Source organism: Piliocolobus tephrosceles, chromosome 1 (assembly GCF_002776525.5).
Source record: "Piliocolobus tephrosceles isolate RC106 chromosome 1, ASM277652v3, whole genome shotgun sequence".
NCBI classification, from domain to species: domain Eukaryota; kingdom Metazoa; phylum Chordata; class Mammalia; order Primates; family Cercopithecidae; genus Piliocolobus; species Piliocolobus tephrosceles.
The window spans coordinates 68,992,615-69,007,120 of NC_045434.1; positions in this window are offsets into that span (position 1 = coordinate 68,992,615).

A 14,506-nucleotide genomic window follows, 5' to 3' on the forward strand; every position below is an offset into this window, starting at 1 on the left:
CTTTCTTTCTTTCTTTCTTTCTTTCTTTCTTTCTTTCTTTCTTTCTTAATTTCTTTCTTTCTTTCTTTCTTTTTAAATTATACTTTATGTTCTAGGGTACATGTGCACAACGTGCAGGTTTTTTTTCTTTTTGAGTTGGAGACACATCTTTGACTATTAGAATATGGCATAGCAGATTTGAAAAAATATATATATTGTAAAACTCAAAACGATACCAAAGTAAGCAGTAATTTCACCTGCAGTCATTACCAAAGTGTAAGCTCTCACAGCATTTATAGCAGTCACAGAGGCAGCAGTCGTTTTCAGTTCTTTTACAATACATCACCATGTAGAAACAGCCTGTTTATTGACCCCTAAAGTCATCTTTTACATACTCCAGAGACAAAGTTCTCATGTGTTCCAGTCAACGCGGGAGTTTTTTGTTAGTTTGTTTAGGGTGGGGTGGTGGGTGCCAGCTCCATGTCATATTATTCCCTCCTGTCTAGAAGAAAGTTTGCATCGCTCTCTGTACCCATTACATGAGCCCTCTGAGTCAGCAGTGAGCATTCTGACATACACTGAATCCTCAGTTGTAGCAAAAAGTGATTTTTTTTTTTTTGAGACAAAGTCTCACTCTTGTCACCCAGACTGGAGTGCAGTGGCACAATCTCGGCTCACTGCAACCTCCACCTCCTGGGTTCAAGTGATTCTCCAGCCTCAACGTCCCAGGTAGCTGGGATTACAGGTGGCCCGCCATCATGCCCAGCTAATTTTTGTATTTTTAGTAGAGATGGGGAGATGGGGTTTCACTGTGTTGGCCTAGCTAGTCTCAAACTCCTGACCTCAGGTGCTCTGCCTGCCTCAGCCTCCCAAAGTGCTAAGATTACAGGCATGAGCCACTGCGCCTGGCCCTCAAAAGGTGATCTTCATGCATTAACCAATATTTGACAGTGCCCTGTGAAAGGACTGGCAGGAGCAGAAAGTAAATAGGAAACAGTTTTCCAGCTGCAAGAAATTCAACTAGATTCAATCAAGGCTGACTAAACACCTGCTGCATCTAAGTCCTTGAGCCAGGGTGGGCTTCTGTCCCTAGCAGAGGCTCTTCAGTCTGGAGGCGCACCGCTGGGCTGGGGCAGGACCAGTTAAAAGTGAGGAAACCATACATGTACGTCAGAGATATGTTTTCTCTCTTTTCCCTTTGGGAAGATGTTCTTGGGAGTTCTTTGCCAGGAAGTTGGTCACTTCCTGCCCAAATGATGAGGTTTCCAAAAGGTATAAATAGATTCACTTGCCACATGGAATTAACTGAAGATGCCTCCACATGCCAGAAGGAAGACTTGGGAGAGTTCTTTCCAGTATCAGGGAGCTCAGAGACAGGAGGCAGCAGCTGCCAGAGAAGCAGCACCAGCACCAGCTGAGCCCAGTGGGCTTGAGGGCTGAGGGCTGAGGGCAAAAGGACCTGGAAAAGTAACAAGTCTGTTGCAGAAAGTGCTGGGAGTAACGTACTGTGAGTGCAGTGAAGCACATGAGGGAAAAGAGCATAGTAAATGATGAATAAGTATAAGAAATGCGGCCGGGCGCAGTGGCTCACGCCTGTAAGCCCAGCACTTTGGGAGTCCGAGGCAGGTGGATCATCTGAGCTCAGGAGTTCGAGACCAGCCTGGCCAACATGGTGGAACTCCATCTCTATGAAAAATACAAAAATTAGCTGGTCATGGTGGCGCACACCTGTAATCCCAGCTACTCTGGAGGCTGAGGCTGGAGAATTGCTTGAACCTGGGAGGCGGAGGTTCCAGTGAGCTGAGATCATGCCACTGCGTGCCAGCCTAGGTGACAGAGTAAGACTCTGTCTCAAAACAAAAAAAAAACCAACAAAAAGAAACATAAGAAATGGGTTTGTATGGACCTGTGGAAGGAACAATGAAGACTACTAGAAATGTAAGTACCTGGTCAGTGAGTCATGCAGTGTGAACCCACATACAAGAAGGGGTCAGAGGGTACAAGAAGGGGAAGAACATGATAACTTATAGGGCCAAAGACTGTGAGACACCTGGTTGTGCTAAAGAATTCTCCATGTAGGCATTGGTGCTACATTCAAATTTGTGTTGCACATATATTGTTTTTGTGTGACTTTAAGTGCATACTAAGTTCTATTGGTAATTTATCCATGGGAGTGATTAAATTATCAAACACATCCTTTTTTGCTAATGGTACTGCTCTGCCAAGGTGAAAAGGACCCCCGCCTTGGGCCTCTGCTTTAGACCTTAATGATTCAAAGTGTGGCCCTTGTACCAGCAGCATCGACAGCACCTGGAAGCTTGGGAGAAAGGCAGACTATCAGGCCCCACCCCATACCTACTTAATAAGATCCCAGGTGATTCACATGTGCATTGAAGTCAGAGAACTGTGCTTCCTCCAGCTGTGTCTCTCCTCACTGGATGCATGATCCTGGCCAAAGAGACGTGGCCACCCAGCGCCCACCTTCCTTGCTAGATCATGCTCCAGGTAGCTGGGACACCAGAATACTCTGGACAATTGGCCCTGTCTGACCCTGCCCCCAGAGTTTTTGTGGCCCATCCCCTTAGGGATGGCCTCATTGCCACCATGAGATCTCTGGGCCTGAGAGGTGGCCTTGGGGCAGCTGTTGGCAGGACATGTGGACAGAGGTTGGACCACATTCTGGAGTATCCACAGGCTTGCACATGAGGTCTGTTAGAGCCAGAAGCAGGAAGAGAAGTAGAGGAAGGAAGTTATTGTGTCCTGTGCCACCACATTTCAGGGCAGGACTCCAAGGAATTCAAGAATTTACATTTGAAATTGTTCTTCCAGGTCATTCTAAAAGTATATTTGTTGGCTGGGTGCGTTGTTTAACTCCTGTAATCCTAGCACTCTGGGAGGCCAAGGTGGGCGGATCACCTGAGGCTAGGGTTTCAAGACCAGCCTGGCCAACATGTTGAAACCCCGTTTCTATTAAAAATACAAAAATTAGCCGGGCATGGTGGTGTGTGCCTGCAAACCTGAAACTATAAAACTCCTGGAAGATAACATAAAAATCTAGATGACATTTTAGGTATAATACCAAGGGCACAACCCATGAAAGAAATAATTGATAAGCTAGACTTCAATAAAATTAAAAATTTCTGCTCTGCAAAAGACCTTGTCAAAAGAATGCGAATATAAGCCATTGACTAGAAGAAAATATTTGAAAAGACACATCTGATAAAGGACTGTTATCCAAAATATTAAATAATTCTTAAAACAACAATAAAAAGACAACTCAATTAAAAATGAGCAAAAGACCCAAATTGACACCTCATCAAAAAAGATATATAGATGGCAAATAAGGATATGAAAAGATATTTAACATCATACATCATTAGGGAATTGCAAATTCAAACAACAATGAGACACCACTATATACCTGTTAGAATGGCCAAAATTCGAAACAATGACAACACCAAATGCTTGCAAGGACGTGGAGTAATAGGAAATCGCATTCACTATGGGTGGAAATGGAAAATGGTACAGCTACTCTGGAAGAGAGTTTGGAGGTTTCTTAAACATTAAACGTACTTTTACCATACAGTTCAGCAACTAAAGCCCTTGGTATGTATCCAAATGAACCGATTACTTATGTGTACACAAAAATTTGCACAAGTATGTCTACAGCAGTTTTATTCGTAATTGCCCAAATTTGAAAGTAATCAAGACATCTTCAGTAGGTGAATGGATAAACTGTGGCATGTCCAGACAATGAAATATTATTCAGTGATGAAAAGAAATGAGCTATCAAGCCACGAACAGACATGAAAGAACCTCAATGCATATTGCTAAGTGAAAGAGTCGGTCTTAAAATATTATATACCATATGATCCCAACTATATGACATGATGGAAAAGGCAAAACTATGGAGGCTCTAAAAACATCAGTCATTGTCAGGGGGGAAGGGAGAGAAAGCAATGTTTAGGTGGAGCACAGAGGATTTTTAGGGCAGTAAAACTATTCGATATGATCCCATAATGGTGAGTGTATGTCATTATACATTTGTCCAAACCCATAGAGTGTACAATACCAAGAATAAACGTGAACTATGAACTTTGGGTGGTAATGATGGTGTCATGTTTAGGTGGAGCACAGAGGATTTTTAGGGCAGTAAAATTATTCTATATGATCCCTTAGTGGTGAATGTATGTCATTATACATTTGTCCAAACCCATAGAGTGTACAATACCAAGAATGTTGTCAACTATGAAGTTTGGGTGGTAATGGTGTTGTCAGTGTGGTGGTATAGTGTCAGTATATTACTTGGGAGTGGGATGTTGACAGTGGAGAATGCTGTATGTTGCTGGAGAGAGGACAGAAATGTATGAAAATTGTGTATTTTTTTCCCAGCTTAACTGAAGTACACTTGACCAAAATTGTATATATTTATTGTGTACCATGTGATGTTTTGAGGTACCTATACATTGTGAAATGACTACCACAATCAAGCTAATCAACATATGCATATCTCACATAGTTACCTATTGTGTGGTGAGAACCCACTTAAGATACACTGTCTTAGCAAATTTCAAATATACAATACAGTATTTTTAACTACAGTCACCATGCTATGCAATAGATTTCTAAAACATATCATCTTGCATAACTGAAAATTTATACCCTTTGGCCAACACCCTTCCCCCAACCCCCCCAGCCCCTAGCAACTATCATTCTAGTCTGTCTTTATGCATTCAACTTTGGTAAGTTCCATATATAAGTGAAGTCATGCAATATTTATCTTTCTGTATGTAACTTTTTTCACTTAGCAGCATGTCCTTCAGGTTTATCCATGTTGTGGTAAATGGCAGGCTGAAAAATATTCCATTATAATGCATACATTGTGTGTACACACACAATGGAATACACACACACACCCCTTCCCCACATTTTCCTTTTCCAGTCATCCATCTACAAACACTTTGGGCTGTTTCCATATCTTAGCTATTGTGAATAATGCTGCAATGAACATGAAAGTGCAGATATCTTTTTGAGACACTGATTTCATTTCCTTTGGATATATACCCAGAAACTGGATTGCTGGATCATATGGTAGTTCTATTTTTAATTTTTTGAGAAACCTCCGTACTGTTTTCCATAATGGCTATACCAATTTTCATTCCCACCAACAGTGTCCAGGGTTCCTTTTTCTCCACATCCTTACCAACACTTGTTATCTTTTGTCTTCTTTATAGTAACCATTCTAACAGATGTTAGGTGATATCTCATTGTCGTTTTGATTTACATTTCTCTGATAGTGATGTTGAACATCTTTTCGTTAACCTGCTGACCATTTGTATGTCTTCTTTTGAGGAATGTCTATTCAGACCCCTTGCCCATCTTTTAGTTGGGGGTTGTTTGTTGTGGTTGTTGTTTTTTTGTTTTTTGTTTTTTGTTTTTTTTTTTTGCTAGCTGTACTTTTTGCTCAGTTTTACTGTGAATCTAAAACTGCTCTAAAGAATAAAATCTACTTAAGACCAAAAGATCTTGTGAATAAGTAAACGGAGGATAACAGACAAATCTCCCACGCAGAAGAATTTCAAACAATGTATATAGTTACTCCACCCCAAAGGATGGGGAGCATAAATCCCCGCTTCTTAAGTGTGGCTGTATATACAGTTATCCCATCCTCTGATGTATTAGAGGGACTTATCCCAGGATCCTCCTGATACAGTTTGGATATTTATCCTTGCCCAAGTCTCATGTTGAATTGTAATCCCCAGTGCTGGAGGCAGGGCCTAGTGGAGGTGTTTGGGTCATGGGGTGGATCCCTTGTGGCTTGGTGCTATCTTTGCAATAGTGAGTGAGGTCTCACAAGATTTGGTCATTTTAAAGTGTGTGGCAACTCTACCCACCCCCGCTCTCTGTTGCTCCTGCTCTGGCCATGTGATGTTCCTGCTCCTACTTCACTTTTTGCCATGAGTAAAAGCTTTCTGAGGCCTCTCCAGAAGCAGATGCTGGTGCTATGCTTCGTATACAGCTTACAGAACCAAGAGCCAATTAAACTTCTTTTCTTATAAATTACCCACCCAGTCTCAGGTATTTCTTTATAGCAATGCAAGAATGGAGTAATACAGAAAACTGGCACCAGAAGTGGGGCATTTCTTTAAAGATACCGGAAAATGTGGAAGCAGCTTTGGAACTGAGTAACAGACAGAGAATAGAAGACATTGGAGGGCTCAGAAAAAGATAAGATGAGGGAAAGTTTGGAACTTCTTAGAGACTTGTTAAATGGTTGTGACCAAAATACTGAGAGTGGTATGAACAAAGGCCAGGTTGATGAGGTCTCAGATGGAGATGAGGAACTTACTGGGAACTGGAGCAAAGATTACCCTTGTTGTGCTTTAGCAAAGAATTTGGCTGTATCATATCCCTGCCCTAGAGATCTGTGGAAGTTTGAACTTGAGGGTGATGACCTAGGATACCTGATAGAAGAAACTTCTAAGCAGCCGGGTGTTCAAGATAGAACCTGGCTTCTTCTAACAACCTATGCTCAGATGTGGGCGCAGAGGAATGACTTAAAGTTGGAACTTATATTTAAAAAGGAAGCAGAGCAAGCACAAAAGTTTGGAAAATTTGCAACCTGGCTATGCAGCAGATGAAGAAAAAGCTTTTTTGGCAGAGGATTTCAGACAGGCTATGGAGCAACCATTCGCTATAGATATTTGCATAAATAAAACAGAGCAAATTGATAATATCCAAAACAATGAGGGAAAAGGCCTTGAAGGAATTTCAGAGACCTCTGTAGCAGCCTCTCTTATCACAGGTCCAGAAACCTAGGAAGGAAGAAGGGTTTCGTGGACAGGTCCCAGGGCTCCACTGCCCTGCATGGTCTTGGGACACCACTCCCCACGTCCTGGCCACTCCAGCTCCTGCCATGGCTCATAGGAGCCCAGGAATAGCTTGGGCCGCTGCTCTGGAGAACACAAGCCCTAAACGTTGGCAGCTTCCATATAGTGCTAAGCCTGCAGATGCAGAATGCAAGAGTGGTGGATTCTTGGCAACCTCCCCCTAAATTTCAGAGAATATATGGAAAAGCCTGGCTGTCAAGGCAGAAGCCTGCTATGGGGGCAGGGCCCTCACAGAGAACCTCTACTAGGGCAGTACAGAGGGGAAATGTGGGGTTGGAGGCCCCCGGCAGAGTTCCCACTGGGTACTGCAAATGGAGCTGTGAGAAGGCAGCTACCATCCTTAAGACCCCAGAATGGTAAATCCACTGGCAGCTTTCACCCTGCACCTGGAAAAGCTGCAGACATTCAACTCCAACCCATGGGAGAAGCCATGGGGGCTGAACCCTACAAAGCCACAGAGGCAGAGCTGCTCCACACCTTCAGAGTCCACCACTTGCGCCACTGTGCCCTGGGTGTGGGACATGGATTCAAAGGAGATTATTCTGGAGCTTTAACTTTTAATGATTACCCTGCAGAGTTTTGAACTGTTGGGTTTTGAAAGGGGCCTGTAGCCCCTTTCTTTCGGCTGATTTTTCTCTTTTGGAATAAGAATGTTTACCCAATGCCTATATTCCCATTGTATCATGGGAGTAAATAATTTTTTGATTTTTATAGGCTCATAAGTGAAGGAACTCATCTCTAGATGACACTTTGAACTTACTTGGGTCTTCTGAGTTAATGCTGAAATCAGTTAAGATTTGGGGGAACTGTTGGGAAGGCATGATTATATTTTGCAATGTGAGGACGTGACACTTGGGAGAGGTTGGGGCAGAATGATATGGTTTGGATATTTTTTCCTGCCCAAATCTCATGTTGAATTGTAATCCTCAATGCTGGAGGGGGGCCTTGTGGGAGGTCTCTGGATAATGAGGGTGGATCCCTCATGGCTTGGTACTGTCATTGTGTGCAGTCTTGGTGATAGTGAGTTCTCATGAGATTTGGTCATTTAAAAGTGTGTGGCACATCCCCACCCCACCCCAACTCTTTCTCTCCCTCGCTTCTCCTTTTACCATGGGATTCCCCTGCTTCTGCTTTGCCTCTCATGAGTAAAAGCCCCCTAAGGCCTCTCCAGAAGCTGAGAAATGTCAGTGCCATGACTGTACGACCTGCAAAACTGTGAGCTAATTAAACCTCTTTTCTTTAAAAACTATCCAGTCTCTAGTATTTATTCATAGCAACACAAGAATGGCCTAAAATACCCATGGATATCAAAATCCACACATACGCAAGTCCCAAAGTGGGCCCTGAAGAACTCAGCCATACACAAAGTCAGCCTTCCCTATCTGCTGGTTTCAAATTTCTCCAATACTGTATTTTCCATCCACATTTGGTTGTGAATGTGGAGCCTGCGGATACAGAGGGCTAACTGTATTTATTTAAAACAATTTGCGGTTAAGTGGACCTGTGCAGTTCCAACCTGCATTGTTTTTTTGCTTTTTTGTTTTTGTTTCTTGAGATGGAGTTTCTGTCTTGTTGCCCAGGCTGGAGTGCAATGGCGTGATCTCAGCTCACCGCAACCTCTGCCTCCCAGGTTCAAGCCATTCTCCTGCCTCAGCCTTCCGAGTAGCTGGGACTACAGGCATGTGCCACCATGCCAGGCTAATTTTGTATTTTTAGTAGAGACGGGGTTTCTCCATATTGGTCAGGCTGGTCTCAAACTCTTAACCTCAGATAATCCATTCACTTTTGCCTCCCAAAGTGCTGAGATTACGGGTGTGAGCTACCAAGCCCAGCATAATTTTTGTATTTTTAGTAGAGGCAGGGTTTCACCATGTTGGTCAGGGTGGTCTCGAACTCCTGACCTCAGGTGATCTACCTGCCTCAGCTTCCCAAACTGCTGGGACTACAGACGTGAGCCACCACGCCTGGTACCCCAACCTGCATTGTTGTAGGGTCAACTGTACTGACTTCCTTCCAAAGAATACAATATGAAAAGCAGGAGATGGAGTAAGTTTACAGTGGAGGTGATCAAGGTCAAAATCAACAGTGATAAATTGTGTTGATAGTATATACCCTTGATATGATGTGATGAAAATAGCACCTTATCTCTGTGATCTTCCTGTTAAAAAACCCATGATCTCTGTCACACAAGAAAAACATCAGACAGGCTGGGCACAGTGGCTCACGCCTGTAATCCCAGCACTTTAGGAGGCTGAAGTGGATGGATCACCTGAGGTCAGGAGTTCGAGACCAGCCTGGCCAACATGGTGAAACCCTGCCTCTACTAAAGATACAAAAATTATGCTGGGCTTGGTAGCTCACACCCGTAATCTCAGCACTTTGGGAGGCAGAAGTGAATGGATTATCTGAGGTTAAGAGTTTGAGACCAGCCTGACCAATATGATGAAACCCTGTCTCTACTAAAAATACAAAAATTAGCCAGGCATGGTGGCAAGCACCTGTAGTCCTAGCTACTTAGGAGGCTGAGATAGGGGAATTGCCTGAACCTGAGAGGTGGAGGTTGCAGTGAGCTGAGATCGTGCCACTGCACTCCAGCCTGGGCAACAGAGGGAGATTCTGTCTCAAAAAAAAAAAAAAAAAAAAAAGGTTGGGCACGGTGGCTCATGCCTGTAATCCCAGCACTTTGGGAGGCCAAGGCAGCTGGATCATGAAGTCAGAAGATGGAGACCATCCTGGCCAACATGGTGAAACCCTGTCTCTACTAAAAATACAAAAATTAGGCCAGGTGCAGTGGCTCGCGCCTGTAATCCCAGCATTTTGGAAGGCCAAGGCAGGCAGATCATGAGGTCAGGAGTTTGAGACCAGCCTGGTCAATGTAGTGAAACCCCATGTCTACTAAAAATACAAAAAAATTAGCCAAGTGTGGTGGCAGGCACCTGTAATCCCAGCTGCTCGAGAGGCTGAGGCATGAGAATCACTTGAATCCAGGAGGCAGAGGTTGCAGTGAGCCGAGATAATACCACTGCACTCCAGCCTGGCGACAGAGTGAGACTCAAAAAAAAAAAAAAAACTGAATCTAATGACGCAGTGATGCAGATAAAGTATTTACGCAACAGCTGGCCTGGCACAGAGGTGCAGTTCACATACTGAATGAATGAGTGAGCAGATGAATAAAACTTTCAAGTGGCCTCTACCTCCGAGGGACCCCAGCTTGTCCTTCAACAGTATTTATCAGAAGTGCTAGGGAGGAATTCACTTGGAAATTTAATTTTGCTGGGCACTGTGGCTCACGCCTGTAATCCCAGCACTTTGGGAGGCCAAGGCAGGCGGATCACGAGGTCAGGAGTTCGAGAGCAGCCTGACCAACACGGTCAAACTCTGTCTCTACTAAAAATACAAACATTAGCCAGGGGTGGTGGCACGAGCCTGTAATCCCAGCTACTTGGGAGGCTGAGACAGGAGAATTGCTTGAACTCGGGAGGTAGAGGTTGCAGTGAGCCAAGATCGTGCCATTGTACTCCAGCCTGGGCAACAAGAGTAAAACTCCATCTCAAAAAAAAAAAAAAAAAAAAAAAAAAAAAAAAAAAAAAAAAAAAAAAAGAAATAAAAGAAAAGAAAAAGAAAAAAGGAAAACATCAGACGAATCCCAATGGAGAAACATTCTACAAAATACCTGACCAGTACTCCTCAAAACTGTCAATCAAGGTCGTCAAAAATACAGTGTGAACCCATACAAAGTTAAAAAAAAAAAAAAAATTAGCTGGGAGGCTGAGGTGGGAGGATACCTGAGCCTGAGAGGATGAGGCTGCAGTAAGCTGTGACTGCACTACTGTACCCCAGACTAGGAGACAGAGCAAGACCTTATCTAAAAAAAAAAAAAAAAAAAAAAAAAAATCTCAAAACAAAGCAAACAAACAAAAAACAACAAATAAAGTCTGAGAAACCATCATAGTTAAAAGGGGCCTAAGAGGGCCGGGGGCAGTGGTTCATGCCTGTAATACCAGCACTTTGGGAGGCCAAGGCAGGCAGATCACCTGAGGTCGGGAGTTCGAGACCAGCCTGACCAATATGTTGAAACCCTGTCTCTACTAAAAATACAAAATTAGCCGGGCGTGGTCTCACATGCCTGTAATCCCAGCCACTCAGAAGCCTGAGGCAGGAGAATTACTTGAACCCAGGAGGCAGAGGTTGCGGTGAGCTGAGAGTGCGCCATTGCCCCATAGCCTGGGCAACAAGAGCAAAACTCCATCTCAAAAAAAAAAAAAAAAAAAAAAAAAGGCGGGGGGGCCTAAGGAGACACAACAACTAATGTCTTGTGACATCCTGGATAAGCCCTGCAACAGAAAAAAAAAAAAAAATCAGGTAAAACCTAAGAAAATACAAATCAAGTATGGACATTAGTTAATAACAATGTATCAATGTTGAGTCATTAATTGTAACAAATGTATGATACCAATGTAACACATTAATGGTTTTTCTAAGACCAGCCCAGCGGGCACAAAAGAACCAGCGAGTAGGCAAGGGTAACAGCAAAACTGCAAGTTTATTTTGGTCACCTAAGGTGTGGGGAGGAGGTCTGTTGGCCTCCAGCAAAGAAGGCCGACAGAGTCCCCCGGTGAAGCTCTCCGACTGAGTTCCGGCAGTCCCGACATCCCGACAGGAGTGGGGCTGGGAAGTCCTCGTGGCTCACTGGCCAAGAGTGGCTTTTCTAGGAGTGGGAGGGCAATAGGCGGGGCACGGGCGTGTCCGGGGGCATTCCGCAGGTGCGACCAGGTAAATCTTGGTCTCTTCAGATTGACGTCACCTGGCGCATGCCCAGTTGATCTGCACCTTCCCGGGCGCCGGCTGCATTTTTGCGCGCGCGGGAAGAGTTGGTGGTGAAGAAGAACCCGGAAGTGCACCATCTTGCCTCCGTTCGTCCAAACAGTCCAACCTTTTATTGATAATAGTGATAAAGGGGCGCCGTGGTCTGTCTGGCTACTTCCTGCTGTTAAGGGGCGTCGTTAAGGTCGGGGCCTATGGTTGGTATTTGGATGCAGGGATGAAAAATAAAATAAGGCACAGTATTAGTATAGGAATGAGGAATGGAAGCATTTGTTGGAATACGGGCAAAACCCAGAAGGAAGGTCCCGGCAAGGTTGGGGTATTAAGGTTCTGTATTTCAGCTTTTATTTTATTGAGGGCTTGAATGTTAGTGTTTACTAGGCCTGACTCGCTAACATAATAGCAGCACTCTTCTCCAAGGAAGAGACAAGTGCCTCCTTTTTCAGCTGTAAGCAAGTCTAGGCTCGTCTGTTTAGGTGGCTACTTGGGCTATTGAGGTAGTTCGGCGCTGCAGGGAGGCCAGGCTTTCAGCTGATTCCAATAACTAGAGGAATTCCAATAACTAGAGGGAGGAAAACAGCCCGTTTTTGACGAAAGTGGCGTAGTGGCATAGAAAGTTGCTGGAAAAGCTCTGCTACTTCTGCCTGGCTGTATAAAGTTAGACTGGGGACCAAGGATACAGGGACATAAAGGGATCAGTTAATGGCTGTGTGGTTAAGAGTTTTAGAGAGAGACCAGTTGCACCAGAAATAGCCTCCAATGGGGGCTGTTTGGCCTCCATTGGGTGCCTGATTACATCAGGATGAATTTGGGGGTTGAATAACGGAGAGGAAGGATTGGATTATTTGGATTTTGTTATAGTGGCGCCTGGAGTGAGTGAATTGTGGGATGTTTGACCAGTTGTGTTGAAGGCCATAGGCAGGGGGGCTGCCACTAGGCAGGGGCCTTCTAAAGCCTCACAGAGGAAGCAGTGGGAGAGATTGGTTATATTCACAGTGTAGGTTAAGTTTAGCCTTTGGCGGATAAGTGTGAGCCATGAGAAGGGGTCCCTATTGTGCGGAGAGAAGTTTGACAGCCTTAAGGAAGACAACTGGCAGAACTATGTACTACTGAGTGTGTTCGGCTGTCTTGTGGCCAAGTTTCAGTGATGAAAAAAAAAAATTGCCATACAGTAGGCGGACTAGCAAAGGTCTGAGTGTATGAGTGAGACAGCAATATAAGTATAAAATGAGACTACATTTTCAGTGTAGTTGCAGAGTGTCCCTTGCCACTGAAGATGTTCGATGAAGGTTAGGAGACGGGAGAACCACTGCTCTGGACTGTTGTCTGGAGGTAGATATGGGTCTGGGGCTATGTATTGAAAGTCTGAGAAGTTTATGTAGAAGATGGTGAGAAAGCGAGCTAGGTGCCAGGGGTCGGGGAGCATGAGATAGTCAAGGAAGTTTTGTAAGTTTGAGGCGATTGGGGGAAAGTTGAACTGATGTCCACTGATTGTTCTTGGTGGGGGCCCTTTTTAGCTGGGAAATATGAATCCAATGCGTGTGTCCTAGGAGTTTTGCTGCTGTATGTGTAGACAGGAGGACAATGTATGGGCCTTTCCACCTGGGCTGTAAGTCTTTGGCTTGGATATCTTTTATGTATACTTGGTGTCCGGGACTGAGGGAGAGATGTGGGTTGTAGGCGTCTGTTGGAGGAGGGTGTGCTAACTCAGCGTGCTGTCTTAGGAGTTGTCTGAGAAGAGTGAGCTATGGGAGGTAGTTCGCCAAAGGAGCTGGCAGGGAAGGTATTTGCTGGAGGGTTAGGGGCCGTCCGTAGACTAATTCGAATGGACTGAGGCCTGTTGGGCTTCGAGGTGCTGCCCGCAGCCAGGTCAGGGCTAAGGGAAGGAGAGTTACCCACGACTGCCGGGTTTCAATTGAGAGTTTGGTGAGCTGGTGTTTGATGAGTCCGTTAGCCTTTTCTACCTTACCAGAAGACTGAGGCCTATAAGGGATGTGGAGTTTCCAGGTGATGTGTAGGAGGGATGCCACCTGTTGGACTACCTTAGAGATGAATGCTGGACCATTGTCGGATTGAAGAGTGACCGGGAGGCCAAACCTAGGAATAATATGCTCAGTGAGTATAGAGCCAACAATGTTAGCGGTTTCTCCTGTGGTAGGATAGGCCTCGATCCACCCTGAAAAGGTGTCCACGAGGGTTAAGAGGTATTTGAATTTTTTATGTTTTGGCATATGTGTGAAATCAATTTGCCAATCTTCACATGGTGTCCTCTGAGTTGACGGCTGGGATGGGGATTACGCAATGCGCCTTGAGGATTTGCCTTTAGGCAGGTAGAGCACTGCTGGTTGATTGTAAGTAAGTGTTTTTGTAGTGTTGGACAGTGGAGGAGGGGATTTAGAAAATTGTATAAGGCTTTGGGTCCTATATGTAAAGAATTATGTATGTCTGTTAGAATGGTATGGAGTTGTGTCTCAGGAATAACTAGTTTGTTATCAATATATATCCAGTCACCTATAGTTAGTTTGGCTGTTGGATTTTGTAATAGCTTAGCCTTTTCTTCCTGAGTGTAATTAGGGGCATACTGGGGGGAGAGAAAACAGACAGAAGGAGGCTTAGGGGTGGAAAATCCAGCGGCTGACTTGGCAGTGACGTCAGCGAAATTGTTGCCAGCTGCTACCGGGTTAGATGAAGTTTGGTGCCCTTTACAATGTATAATGGCTACCTTGGAAGGTGCCGACAGTGCATCTAGTAGTTTGAGTATTTGGTTTTTGTTAATAATAGGGGTACCGCTGGTGGTTAAAAACCCGCTCTTT